Genomic DNA, 12,655 nt, shown 5'->3' with positions numbered 1-12,655 from the left:
AGTTGGGCGCTTCTTCCGAGGAAGGCAGGAGGCCGGGGTGGGGACCGATCGCGGCGGCGCCAGGAGCTGCCGCGTTTTGTTTGTTTCGGTGGGTGTGAGCGGCCCCCGAGGGCCCCCGGCAGCCCGGGCGGCGAGAACGCGCTGGGGGCTGTAAACCCGGGGAGGGGGTGGTGGGGTGGGCGTCGGAAGGGGAGCGTGGCCTCTCGCGGGGGAGGCCCGCCAGGCGGTGCGGGTGAAGCCGGTGACGGCAGCGCCCTCGCCTCTGCCCGGGGCGTGGGGCTACGGTGTTTTGGAGAAGGGGAAGGGGCAGCTCCCACCCCGATCTAGCGGGAGCCTCCCCTTTGTTACTGGGCGGCCGTGGACACTTGAGTGGAGCGTGGGCATGTGAAGACGGGGACGTGGCTGGAGGCGAGTGTAGACACACGGAGCCATGCAAAATGGGACGGCTGGTTTGGTGCTCGGGTGGCGTGGGGGCTGGGGCAGGGCGGTGGGCAAGGGGCTGGGGGGGCGGCGGGGGGGGGTGGGGAGGTAAAGAAGGGCTGGGGTTCCCAGCGTGGATTCATGAGAATGTCTGCATCAGTTGTTTTCCCTCCTTCTTGTTTATCCAGTCCTGTTTTCTTCCAGGGGGCCTCCCCGATCCCCCGTTCTCTCCTTTCCTCACGCCCAGCCCCTTTCCCCAGCAGGGCCGGCCCTGGCTGAGCCTCCCCCATTGTGTCTTGCTGGGCTTCCGTGGACAGTTGGAAGGGCGGCTCTGGCTCCTGGCGCTTGCTTCTGGCTCTTACAAGTGGTGGCTGGTCGGGAAAGCACCCGAGGGTGGGCGCAGGGAGCCACGGTGCTGGAGAACTGGGCCCGGTCAGGCCCCTGCTGCCAAACCCCACACATGGGGGGGCGGGGGGGGGGCCTGTGGCCTCTTTCTTCCTCCACTTCCTTTGTCTCCTTGGCGTTGGGCCCTCCGGCTGGGCCCGGATTTCCAGGTTCGGAGATGGGTCAGTGCGCAGCTCCCGTCTTCTACGGAAGGACCCCCGCCCCGGGGGCCCGCCGTCCTCATATTGTGGATGCGTGGATGTGTGTATCTGTTTCCGCAACTTAGCCTTTCGCACGTGACCTCCCTGGCAGTTGCCATGGAAACCCCTCTTCAATTCTCAGCCTCCCTCCTTTTCTTGCCCATTCCTCACCTCCATATCGCCTCCCCTCCCCCCCCAACATGGTTGCCTAGAGACTGGTTATCCCTGGCTTCTCTGGCTGGGAGACCCTGGGTAGCCAGCTCCCACCTGGAACCCAGGCGGTGGCTTCCTCGCTCCAGCTGCCCCCCACTACACCCCGCAAATGTGCCCCAAACGCCCCAAACGCATATCCGTGCGTATCCGTGCATACCGCCCCGCACACACTCCCTCACACACACGTACCACGCGTTCTGTCGTGCCACGCACTCGAACACACTACAGGTACGTGTATCTCATCCCGCAGATACACCGCGTGCACACCCAGTTCATCCTGCACAGCACCCTCAATGCCACTCCCACATTGCGTGTGCTCTCACACCAACGAAAACACGCACACGCACACACACACAGTACTTCGAGAGAAGTCTCGAGCTGGAAGAGAGAGGGCAGTTTCCTGCCTCATCTGGCTCTGTGCAGGAGTGTGTGTAGGGAAGGCCCAGGGAAGGCCAGAAGGAAACATCTCCCTGGGGACGCCGGGTTAGGAGGTAGAGAGAAATGCACTTCCAACTTCCAGCTTCCCTCAGAGAGGAGCCCCTCCCCTAGGTCCTAGCCTCAAGAGGCTGAGCACACAACCAGAATTTAAAGCCCTCCCTGCCCGGACCCTGAGAAAGCCTGAGGCTCCTGGCCCACCCTGGCGGTCTCATCTCAGCCCCCCGGAGTCTTCCTGGCTAACAGGATCGGGACCAGTAGAGGGCTGAGAGCCTCCACAAAGGAGGGAGGACGGGTGGTAGGGCTGAGTGAGGGAGCAAGTGGGGGGGGAGGGGTGCAGGGAGGGCAGGAAGAGGACCAAGAGTGGAGACAGGGCCAGGAGGGGCTGGAAGGAGAGGATCCAGGCGGTAAGAGGGCACGCGTCCGGCGATCTGCTCCTGTTGGGGGTCCAGGCCACCCTCTCTCCTTTAGGCACGTTTCCCCGCTTCCTGTGGCCCCTCCGGCCACATCTGTGCATCTGGGAGAGGAAGCCAGTTTGCAAAGGGCTCCTGCATTGCTGGGGCTTTTCCAAGACCCGTGGCTTCGGTGGTGTTCAGGGCGAACACCTGGGTGGACAGCAGAGGGAAGAATTGCCTTCCCGGCCTCCGCTTGCACTTTGGACTGACGGAGTATCCATTTCATTCATTCATTCGTTCATTCATTCAGTGACTTGTTTTGAGTACCTACTGTGTATTAATTACTAGGGACACTAGAGTGAGGAAGAAGAGAATCCTAGATTTCTGAGGGTCACAAGGGGCCCTGAGGGAACATCCAATCAGGACGTCGTGAAGACGAGGAAACAGGCTCAGAAGTCACACACACACACACACACACACACACACACACACACACCCCCAGTGGTGGCTGAGGCTTTCTGACTTTTCAGCTAGGATTTGTGACACCACACTCCCATCCCACATCTCTTGCCTTCTTTTCTCTATTGCTGGCAATCCTTGGTGGACTGAGCTATCCCTCCCCAAAGGGCAGGTGCCCAAGGCGGGTACCCGAGTGAGCCAAGAGCCTGCTCTATTGTATTTTCTTGGAGGGTGTGGCTAGGAGAGGGGGGAGAAGGAGCAGTTCCCTAGACCCTGGAAACTTCCCGCAGCCTTAGGTGAGTCAGCCCACCTGGATCCCCCATAAACCAGAGCACATGCTCCCCTGCCCCGCAGCCCTGTTGGACTTAGCTGGCTGCCATCTGGAGGGCAGACTGTGCCAGGCGGCCCCTAGGACTCACTGTCTAACAAATCACCCACCTGCTTCTGCCCCAGTGCTTGAGCGCCCCGGAGGAAGCAAACCAGTCGTGACAGGCACAGTCCCTGGAGGCAGAGAGCCTGAAGCATAAAGGCTATGATCCTGGAGGCACAGACCCAGGTTCTAGTCCTGGCTTTGGCCCAAGGGCAAGTGCATTCATCCCACAGATACCCTTTTGGATGCAAACTGGGCTTCTGGTGAAAGTCAGAAATAGTTTAGACTGATTTCAGGCAGGTGAAAGCCTCCAAAATTTTAGACCTCTGTTTCCACCTCTGTCAATAAGGGGTTTCGATTCCATGATTTCTAAGCCATTTCTTCCTCTAATTTTGGTAGATTATACAATCTTGAGAGCCCTTTTCTCTCCTGGTGCCAAATTGTGCTCATTATTTCATAATACAGGGTTGCAGCTGAGCTGAGCAAGAGAGGGTCCGGTCTCTGGTTCCTTTGGAGAAAGCCTCCCCTTTCACCCAGTCCAACGGGAGTTGCCCCAGACACTGAAACTGGGTTTTCTTCTCTCGGGGTGTAGGAGCCAGCCCCTCCTGGACACTGGTCTACCTGTTCTGCCAGGATTAGAACAGGCTGGGTAGAAGGTTGAAAGAGGTGTTCTCTGCAGAGGATGAGATCCGGGGCCACCATTTGGTGGGTCTGTGAAATCCCCGAGAGGGAGAGCCTTTGGCCAGCTTGTGGCCGTGGCCCCGGGAGTTGAGCAAGGCTTTCTGTGCCTGATGAGAAGCAAAATATCTCTGGCTGAGACAAAAGTCTGGAACCAATTGTCAGCATCGTCTCTGCTCTGGAATAGGAGGGAGGAGGTGAGACCTTGACCTGGGGAAGTCTGAAGTCAGCTTGGATCCCACACAGGAACACATTTGTTACTCAGATGTTCAGAGCGGCTGGGGGGGGGGGGGGCGGAGCACGAAGTCCAGGAAGGGGGCTGGGACCCTGGGGACCAGGCTGGGCCATGGGAATGTGACCGTTCCCTCAGAATATCTGACTTGGGCCTCCTTTTAACAAACGTCAGCCGAGTCCCTTGGATGCATTAGGCCGCGTCTCAGGACCCAGCAGAGCCGTGAAAAGAATAGCTTCTCATTCTCAGAGCCCTCCTGCTCACCTTGATCAGTCGCCTTGTCCCGTCCTTTCCTCCCATCAGGAAGGCTCTGCAGCCATCTTCAGCCGGAAGGGCCTGGCACTCATGCGCACGTGGGCTCACACGTGCACACACTTTCCCTTTTTGACACATACGTAACCTGCCATCCCTCTCCCGTGGGCACGTGCTCGCAGGTCCCCACACCCCTTCTCGCCTCACCCAGCCGCAGTCTGGCACCCAGACCGTTGTGACGGTCCCTTGCCTTGTTCTCTCAGCCCCGATCCACTTGACCGGTGGTCCCGCCGATGGAGTCCGGCTACGTCACACCTCCCGTGGCTCTCCGTGGTCCGTTCATAAGGACAGGCGCCTGGGCATCAGCACTGAGGCTCTCGTAACCTGGGTGTGGCCATGCACCGGGCATTGTCCCCAGGTGGGGCATCCCTGGCCTTGTGTTCTCCTCCTGTCTGCCTGTGCTCAGGTCTTACCCGGAACGAGCCCTCCCTCGGGCCTGCCGAACGGAGGCTGGCGCGCGGACTTGGGTTCAAATCTGGGTTCTGATGCCTCCTAGGTTTCTTAACTTTCTAGGCCTCGGTTTCCTTATCTGTCACACAAGCATGGGGATGATGGAGGTGAGCTGGGTAAGGTGCTTCACACGGCGCCTGGCACGTAGTAAGCAGGAGATATTAGCTGCTATGACGATAATAACAGTGATGACATTATTATTACGGGAATGGAGTAACTCGCTGTTGTTACATCAGCCTCCGAGGCTCCTCTCCAGTGCTCATTCCTGCAAATAGGTTTTCCTAATTCCCAGTAAACAGAAGTGCTTTCCTGCCCCTGGGCACCCTGAATGCCCTGTTGACTCTCCGCCTAGAGCACGAGGCCCGCCGTCTCCCCTCCCCCTTCCTTACCTCTTCAAAGGCAGGATCTGTCCCCCACACGGTGCCCGGCATGGTGCTGGGCACCTGGAGAAAGTCCAGCGAGCATGTGTGAACTGAACATATGGGAGAAAGTCCTCGCCCACCAGGAGGTGTTGAAAGCCCACTTGTCCTGCAGAACTGCCTCCCTGCCAGTCGCTCAGACCCAGGAATGCATCCTGCGTGTCCCTAAGGCGTGCGCTCCTTGGTGCCCGTGCACCGTCGCGGCGGGGGCGGTTCCCCTGGTAGAATCCAGAAAACAAGAATTCGACCCCATCCGGGGTCTGGAGGGTGCCGAAGGTCTGAGGTCAGCGGAGGGAAGCTGACTCATAGCGTTTTGGTGAGTGGGGTTTGACACAGCCCCAGAGAGCAGAAATGAGGCAGTGGAAGGGAGGGGCGCTGAGAAAGTTTTTAAATTCCTGACGAAGCCTATGCAGGTGCCCGGGGTTGTTCTGAGCTGGGATTGGATCATAACCACAAGGGATAATCATACGCAACATCCATGCAGTGGGGAATCGACATTTACTGAGCGGCTGCTTTGCTGAGTGCTGCAGCCCCGAGGATGCCTAGCATGTGCCTCCACCCCCAGGGAGTTCATAGTCTGATGGAGGAGACACACACTAGTTATGGCAGTGCATACGTGGGAAGAGGTAGGGGCCTTGGCTCAGCGGGAACAGGGGAACGAGGGCTTGTGGCAGGAGGGAGGGGACAGTGTGCTTCCTGGAGTGGAGGCACACGAGGTTGTATAAACCCTCCGAACGTGCACGTGTACCCACCCTTGCCATCTGGAGGCAGGGCAGATTTCCCTGGGGTCAGGGTTTGTCCCCATGCCCCCACCCCTGCCACTGCGAAACAAGACGATGTGAGTACATTCAAAGCGCCCTGCAGGCTGGGACGTGCAGGCCAGAGCTGTGCTTTCCAGGAGCTGGGTTGTTGGATGGAGAAGGGCAAGGGGCCTGGCCAAGCTGCCTGGTACTGCGGTCTGACCGTGGGCAGGGTGCTGTGGGCCTCTGGCCTTGGCAGCTGCTCTGAGTTTCTGTTTCTGCCTCTGGGAATGCTTGTCTGGCCTCTCTTGAATGGGTCTTTGTCAGCGGGCATGTGGAGGAGGTGATCCCATTGCTGGCCTGACTCATTCATGTCTGCCCAGCCTCCCCGGGGCGGGGGGTGGGGGTGGGGGGGCTGGCCCCGGGCTCCTGCGCGATGCCGCCCACCGTCTAGGTTCCTTGGAACAAGATCGAGTTCCCCTAGGGGAAGGGGCCTGGGCCCTCTGAGCTTGCAGCCGGCAGGCAACAGTCCTGCTCCCTGACTCTGGGCAACTTGTGTCCCTGGCCTGCGCCAGAGTCGGCCACACAGCCCTGCTCTGTGTCTCTGGGCTGTCCTGTCCGGAAGAGCTCTTGGGGCAGTGGCTGGGATGGCATCGTGAGGATCGTCACAGTTGGCAGGGATAGCGGGGGCCAGCGAGGCACCGGGCCCCCACTGGTGGGTCAGCTTGGGGTCTTTCCAGGGAAATTTTTAGAAACCAGGCCTGTGTTTATGCTTTGTGAACTCTGTGTATCCCTTTCCAAGGAAAGGGCCTTATTTCTTTGCGTGGTCCATTCTTTTTTTCCTTTGACTGTGTGTCTCTTCCCCCAAAGGAACTCCATGTTAAAGATAAAGGTGCCTCTGGGTTGAAATAATAAGTCCTCTCTACATAATAAAGGACCTTTGTCCCTCCCACTCCCCCTGTGCAGCCAGGCTAGATTGGGTTTGGGCTCCAGAGAAATAGCTTTGAGTCACAGGGACCTGTGGGCTCAGCCTCCCGCCCTCCGCTGGGGGGGCGCCCTCCTCTGTGAGTGAAGGAGGGTGGGGGCAGACCCAGAGAGGGGGATGCTCTCGGGGAGGCCCCGCAAGACAATGAGAGGGATTCAGGAGGAAGGGGCCACCCTGGGAAGTGTCAGCATGATGGTCTGGGCCCGAGGTGCCCTGTCATGCTTATAGCCGCCTTGGGGCAGTGCAGGGAATTCAGTAACTCAGGCCCCTTGGGCCTGTGACAGTGTCACTGCCCTCTGCCGTCTCCTTAATCCCAGGCTTAGAGTGCTCTCTGTTCATCAGCCCCTCTTTGGAACTTTGTAAGGGGCCAGTCATTTCAAGTTAGGTTATTAAACAGAATAATTGATGTTTACTGTTTATTTGACGGGCATTTAAAATGCAAATCAAGGGAACAGGTTGCATTTTCCTCTGGAGGCCACAGATCCATCAGTGACCTCTGGTTAGACCCAAAACACTTGTTTTAAATGCAGCTTTAAAAGCCTTTGCTGGATTTTGGCTCTGTGCTTCCGAGCTGTAAAAGCCTGGCCTCTGTTACAGGAGCGTCAGACGTCATGAACAGGGCACAGGGCTGCACCCTGCTTGCCAGGAAGGTGAACAGACGTGGGAGGTGATGGGATGGGCTTGGGGGCTGTTTTGTTTCTAACTGAAATTAAAAAAAAAATTTTTTTAAACATTTATTCATTTTTGGAGACAGAGAGAGACAGAGCGTGAGTGGGGGTGGGGCAGAGAGAGAGGGAGACACGGAATCCAAAGCAGGCTCCGGGCTCTGAGCTGTCAGCACAGAGCCCAACGTGGGGCTCCAACTCACGAACTGTGAGATCATGACCTGAGCTGAAGTTGGACACTCAACCGACTGAGCCACCCAGGCGCCCCACTAATACATTGCTATTAATTAAAGTCCATACTTTCTTCAGACGTCCTTCGTTTTTACCTAATGTTCTTTTTCTGTTCTAGGATCCTGTCTGGAATACCACATTCCACTCAGTTGTCTTGTCTCCTTAGGCATCTCTGGACTGTGCCAATTTCTCAGACTTGCCTTTTTTTTTTTTTGATGACCTTGACAGTTTTGAGGAGGACTGGTCATCCATATGGTAGGATACCCCTCAACCTCGGATTTGTCTGACTTTTTTCTCATGACTCGACCGGGCTTATGGGTTTTGGGGAGGAAAATCACAGAGGCGGAATGCTATTTTCATCATGCCACATCAACATCAAGGGTATGTGCGATCCATGTGAATCATCACGGTTGCTGTTGATAGGACTGGGTTTTCGGTGCCCCCCACACCTCCCCGACACAATTCTAGGGCCTGGTGATTACAGCTGTGCTCCTTCAAACATCCGTCTGTCAGCTAGCACTCACTGGCTGGCTGTCCGGCCTCAGTTTCTTGCAAGTCACGGGGCGGCACAGAGACTTTTCAGCTAGGAGAGCCTTGTTAAAGAGAGCCTGAATCAGAAAGTGCGGTGTGCCGGATCAGTGCCAATGACAGGCAACAGGTGCACGTTGAGTCTGGGGGAAAGAAGCATACAGTTCAGTCCGTAGGCTGGAGAGGTCGTTGGACAAAGGCAGCATTTTTCAACCTTGGCTGCACGTTAGGGAAGGGCATTCTCTCTCTCTCTCTCTCTTTTTAAATCTTATTATTTTTTAACTAATGTTTTTCAGGAATAGAATTTAGTGATTCATCACTTATGTATAAAACCCAGTGCTCATCCCAACAAGTGTCCTCCTTAATGCCCCTGGCCCGTGGAGCCCATCCTCCCCCACCCCTGACCCAGCACTCCACCAGCAACCCTCAGTTTGTTCTCTGTATTTAAGAGTCTCTTAGGGTTTGTCTCTCTCTGTTTTCATATTCTTTTTGCTTTAGGGAAGGGCATTCTAAGTGGTGGGAACAGCAGGAAACAGGAGTCGACTATCTTAGCTGAAAGTATGGGAGAAAATACTGGAAGGGTAGAAAATGGATAGACTTAGAGGTATTTATACGCCACAGTAAAACATTTCTTTCTTTTTAAAAAAAAAAAAATTAGAGAGACCATGAGAAAGGGATAGGGACAGAGAGAGAGAATCTTAAGCAAACTCCTCACCCATTGCAGAGCCCAATGCAAGGCTTGATCCCATGACTCTGGGATCATGACCTGAGCTGAAATCAAGTCAGACATTCAATTGACTGAGCCACCCAGGCTCCCCAAAAAGTTTCTATTATTTATTTATTTATTTATTTATTTATTCATATAAATTGTATTTTTTTTCAAGTTTATTGATTTTGAGAGTGGGGAGAGAGAGAAGGCCAGATCGTAGAGATATTGCAGGAGTGAGCATGGCTGGGACCATGTTGTTTGCCCTAGAAAGATCTGTCAGGTCCGACAGCAGTGTGGAGGCTGGGGGGCAGGGGGGACCCTGTGAATTCTGTTAGACTGTAAGCTCCTGGAGGCAGTGACTGTGTGTGTTGTACCCTCGGTGATGACTAAGTTGCCCAGGCAAAAGCAGGCCATCAATAAAGCCGTATTAATTTGATTCCCGGAAAGAGAATAGTGCCATTCTCTCAAGTTACACCCCGTCCCAACCTTACTTTTCTTTGCTCCGCCTAAATGCAGGCCGATCTCAGCGGTCTGGAAAGCAATCTGATCTAAGAATGCAGGCTGAAATATACGCGACCGTTAGGATTGGATAGTATTTGAAAAGAAGCATTTGGTGAAGTTAAAGCATCTTCCCGTGGGACAATGTTGTGGATGTGGATCTGTTTTTGAGGAGGGGTGGTCTTTAGTTCAGTTCTATACCCTGATCTAATTCTGAGCCATTCTAGAAAAAAAAGGAGGGGGGGGGATCTGCAGCTTGGCAGCCCGCTCTGAAAGGCTGCTGGGGGCTGGGCTGGTAGTTCTGTTGGCTTCCCCAAGCTCTGATGGACGGGATCACCTGCGGGTCGTGTGGGACACTGTCCGGCTGCGGCATGAAGGTGCTGATGTTCGCGGGCCAGAGAGCGTCAGGGTACCCGGCAGCTGCTGTGGGCGGTGGGGGCTGAGGAGGGACACGAGGGTGCGTCAGCTGGGGGTGAAGGGGCAGAACTGTGAGCCGGGGTTCGGCGATGGCCGACAGGCCAGGCCTCCCCTCTCCTCCCAGGGGGCTCCGGGGTCCCAGCCCTCCCCTGACATCGGTCATAGTGGACAGCGCAGAGTTGAGCCGGCCGCTGTGAGGGATGAAAGTGACATGACGCGTGCGTGCGGAAGTTAAACACAGCTATCTAACTTAATTTGCGTTATGCTTACCCGTGTTTCCCCTCTGGCCTGGGGGGAGAGCACGCCCATCAAATGAGCCCAGCTGGGGCGTGGGGTCAGGGTCAGTATTTTCATCTCCCTTAGTCCCCACGCATTGCCACACTGGCCAGGGAGGCAGCAAGAGTTGGAAGGGCACTGTCAGCATTCGGCCCCCCAGAGACTCAGGAGCCGATACCGTTTGCCGCGGGGCCGCGGGCGAGTCACGGCGGGCCTCGCCTCCTCTGGTCCGTAAAATGGCCGGTTCCCCAGCGTCACACGTAGTTGTGATACTCCTTTGAGCTGGTGCTTGTGAAACCGTCTGGTCAGCAGACTGTCTTGCAAATGATGTTATCAACATCGCCATCGCCACCCTCGGCCCCTTCGGCCCCCCGTGGGCGGGGATCGGGAGCAGGAAGGGTGCTCCCCGTTTCTTTGACAGCAGCCGCAGGTGCACTCGGAGGTCCAGGGTGGAAGAGTCTCTGTCCTGGTGTACCTTGTCCCAACGCCCCTTCAACCCAAGAGGCAGGGGGATTAGGGCTGCCCGAGGCATGAGTGTGCTTGACCCTGTGCCTGTGAGTCTCAGCACCCAGCCTAGGGCATGCAGGGGTAGGGTGGAGGCCCAGAGAGGGCCTCGCAGGGAGGACGGTGGCACGAAGGCTTGTTTGGTGTTTCTGCAGAGCAGACTGGCTCGTCTCACAGCAGTCCCGGCCTTTCTGCTTTGCCACCTGTGTCTCTCTTCCTCGCGTTCGGTCTCCGCCGGGACTCTGCCCTTGGCCAACCTCGCTTGGTTGGTTCATCGGGTCTTTCCTTTGTCAGCCTCCTCTCGAGCTTCCCTTTGGGTGCCTCCCCTGTTCAGTTTCTCTTCCTCTGGGATTTCCTTCCTCTTCTGCTACCTTGGGCCCTCTGTTTCTCTTGCTGCTGTGTCTCTGGGTTGGGGCTGCCCTGTGGTGGCCGACATGTCATCAGCTCTGGCTGCCCCAGTGAGACCCGCTCTCCCCCATGCCGCCTGTCTGTGGCCCTGGGTGACACTGGCAGTTTTTCTTGGGGCAAGAGAAAGCAGTGGCTCTGGGGGGCCTCCCCAGACCCCCTCTCTGCCTGCCTGTGTCTTCTGAGGGCCGAGGGCCCTTTCCCACCGGTCAGGAGGACGCCAGAGCCCTCAGAGATTGGAGGGTGGCTGGAGGAGGAAGGGAGGGAAGTGAGAGGAAGGGACCAGGGCCCTTTCCCTGCCTCCGTTCTCTCTTTCTCTTCCCCATTTCCCATGAGAGGGTAGAAGAAAATGGAGGGGAAGCTGAGGAAGGAGTTGGGGAGTGACAGTAGTCATACTGTCAGCCGCTGATGCTTAATGAGCAGTCTCTGTTCGCCCGGCCTGGAACTCGACTCTGACCTGACAGCTCTTTCCAGTGCAAACAACGGAAGGCCAACTCCAGCTTGGTTAGACAAGGCAGGTACCCCGTTCAGGGCCAAACGACAGGATGCACAGCCCTGGTGTGGGAGCTGCAGGGGCTGGAGCACACCCAGCCCTGACCTGCTCCCTCTCCCTTCTCCCTGCTCCTCTGTTCCCACAGGTGAACTGACTCCCCTACAGGCTTCCCCGCCAACCCCCCCCCCCCAAAACTTCACAGCTTGGCTGCTTTGACCCTTCCTCCCTTTGCTCCCACCAAGTGACAGTCCCTGGGGGACCACTGACATCTCAGACCTGCTCCTTTTAGCCAGGAGACCTGTAGGGTTGGGGTGGGGGAGGCGCCCTCTCCCCTCCGAAAGGAGATACCCTTCTCAGAAGGGAAGGGCGTGGGCCGACCAGTGTACTTGTCGACACACAAAAGTGATTTCTTCTCATCCTCATGGCTCCTGAGATACATGTCGTTACCCTTGTTCTACATTTCAGAAGCAAAGCCTCCAAGAGGTAGAGTAGCTTGTTCAAGGCCACAAAACCACTGAGAGGCAGAATGGCAGGTGAGTAGAGTGGCTCAAGGCAAGGACTCTGGAGCCACGTTACTTGGGTTCCAATCCAGGCTCTGCTACTTTCTAGCTCTGGGACTTTGGGCAAGTTACTTAACTTCCCTGGCCTCAGTTTCTCCATCTGTCTAATGGGGATGATCCAAATCAGAGCCACTCCCTAGAGCCGCTGTAAGGATTAAATGAGTTAGTATATTTAAACCACTGAGAACAGTACTTGGTGTGGCACAAATGCAGCCTCATCAGCTGTGCAATTCTGGAATCTGTTAAAAAAAAAAAAAATCACCCTCCTGAGTAAACAGCTTTCTGTCCAACAAGGGAATATAAATTCTCCCTCCGGGGTGAGCTGGCAGGCACTGTGTGTTCACTGTATGAATATGCATGAAGCTAGAGACGCTGGGGAGCTTGGTTGGTAAAGGCTCACCCTGAGACAGGAGCGCCCTCTGTTGTGGCCCCCGTGCAGAGCTCAGCCCAAGAGGCTGGGGGAGGAGCAAGAACAGAGTGGCAGCTGCCTGGGGAGGTGCCCCCCCCCGCCCCTCCCCTGCCTCCAGGGAGCCGCAGTATAGGTGGCCCTCCCCTGGGATGAGTTCTGGGCTCCCAGCAGGAAGCCCACAAAGCTGGGTTGAAGCCTAGAATCCAGCTCTCACCTGCCAGGGGACCTCTCTTTCTCCACCTTAGTTTCTTTGCCTCTAAAATGGGTT

General features: G+C 56.4%; 1 protein-coding gene across 6 annotated transcripts in view; it reads left to right on the top strand.

The window, feature by feature from the left end:
• FXYD6 (FXYD domain containing ion transport regulator 6) overlaps nucleotides 1-12,655 on the top strand; it is a 30,514-nt gene that overhangs the window by 201 nt on the left and 17,658 nt on the right. The window contains exon 1 of one of the 6 annotated variants that reach the window (XM_058686860.1): nucleotides 237-408. The exons of 2 other annotated variants lie outside the window; for them this stretch is intronic. The gene's annotated coding sequence lies outside the window, so the exon portion shown is untranslated. Of the gene's footprint in view, nucleotides 1-236; nucleotides 409-10,111; nucleotides 10,321-12,655 lie in introns of those variants that run through there. 3 more of the 6 variants (XM_058686856.1, XM_058686861.1, XM_058686857.1) reach the window with 3 other exon arrangements.

The sequence above is a fragment of the Neofelis nebulosa genome, chromosome 10 (genome assembly GCF_028018385.1).
Source record: "Neofelis nebulosa isolate mNeoNeb1 chromosome 10, mNeoNeb1.pri, whole genome shotgun sequence".
NCBI classification, from domain to species: domain Eukaryota; kingdom Metazoa; phylum Chordata; class Mammalia; order Carnivora; family Felidae; genus Neofelis; species Neofelis nebulosa.
This window is presented reverse-complemented; position numbering and strand designations above follow the sequence as displayed.